Source organism: Austrofundulus limnaeus, unplaced genomic scaffold (genome assembly GCF_001266775.1).
Source record: "Austrofundulus limnaeus strain Quisiro unplaced genomic scaffold, Austrofundulus_limnaeus-1.0 Scaffold235, whole genome shotgun sequence".
Classification (NCBI taxonomy): Eukaryota; Metazoa; Chordata; class Actinopteri; order Cyprinodontiformes; family Rivulidae; genus Austrofundulus; species Austrofundulus limnaeus.
Window position 1 is genome coordinate 53,705 of NW_013952637.1, and position 1,660 is coordinate 55,364.

The window sequence follows — 1,660 nt, forward strand, 5'->3', positions numbered from 1 at the left end:
CACACCTGCACAACTAAAACACCTAAAAAACTAAAACACTGCACAACTAACACACCTGCACAACTAACACACCTGGAAAACTAAAACACCTGAAAAACTAAAACACCTGGAGAACTAAAACACCTGGAGAACTAAAACACCTGGAAAACCAGAGCTGGTTTGTGTTTGAGCTGCAGGAAAAACTACGACAATATATTTTTAACTACTTTGACTCTTTTAACCTGTTTCTACCTGAAGTCCAGGTCTGAGCAGCTTCTAGTCGTCTGGACTGATCCTCTGTCCCTCAGCTCCATCAGGGGTGTCTTTGTCCTKCTGGATCTCTCTGTCCCTCTGTGGACAGGTTTGTGATGACGTCATCCCTTCATGTCCTAATAGATTTATTGAAACTGTGATGCTCAGGATGGACCGAGTGAAGAGTTCCTTGGTCTTCATGATGTCTCTGATGCCAGGAACAGAATTATTGAACAAATACTAGCTGAAGTTTTTGCTTTTTATGGATCAAGTTTCTCTGAAATATAAACATCGCCTGAAAAACTTTTACAGGTTAAACTGTTTAAAATCATTAAACTAATAAAAACCTTTCAGCTGGATGATCTTCAGGTTTTTCTCTGCCTCCAGCTGTYGCTTTGTTTGAAAACAATCACCTGAATCAAACCTTCATGATTTACAGAAAACAGGATCATGTTGGAAGTTGGCCTGCAGACAGGAGTTTGCAACATGTTTGGAAGCAGAAAGCACCAGAGGCTGAGAGCTGCTGAACTTTCTGCTTCTGCAGAAACAAACTGACTGAAAGAAGAAAAAACAGAAACATGACGAGACGAGTGCAGGTCGGTCTGAATCTGATCCAGAAACAAATTCCCCCACAGATCCCTGGCACAAAATGTCCCGTCTGCTGAGGAAAGAACTGGAGCTTCATCATCAGAGTCTCCTGCAGGAGCTGATCTGATGGTTCTGATGGATCTGGACTAACATCAGTTAATGCTCAAACCAGACCTCCAACAAAGATCAGCAAACTGCTCCTAAAACTAAAATGATCGAAACTGTTGCTAAAACCAACAACTGGTGACACTAGCTAAAATCAGCCAAACTATACCTTCAAAATAAAATTAGCATGAACCCAGCAGAGAGCTAAATTTAGCAACACCATAGCTAAAAGCAAACATTAGTGTTAAAAGCTAAAATGAGCCAAATTGTCTCAAGCAAACGTTGACAGGAGTGCAGCTAAAATGTTAAATTAGCTAAATCAAAGCTAAAAGCTAAAATAAGCAAAAGTGTAGCTAAAAATTATGATGGAGTATTAGGGCCAAACAAGTTTTTTTTAATTATGAGAATAAAGCCATAATATTGCGACATTAAAGTCGTATAAAATAAAGCCATAATATTACGACATTAAAGTCGAATAAAATAAAGCCATACTATTACGAGATTAAATAGATAAAAGTAGCCAAAGATAAAAGCAACAATTTGGAATAAGATGAGAACTGGTGGACAGCAACAATAAGCAAAAACTAGCTAAAAGCTAAAATTAGAGTTAGAAGCTAAAAATGAGCTAAGACTATTATTAGACTCTCTTTCCTGTCCCTCAACCAGCCGGTCGATGCAGATGACCGTCTGTCCTGAGCCTGGTTCTGCTGGAGCTTTCTTCCTGATTAGCAGGGGT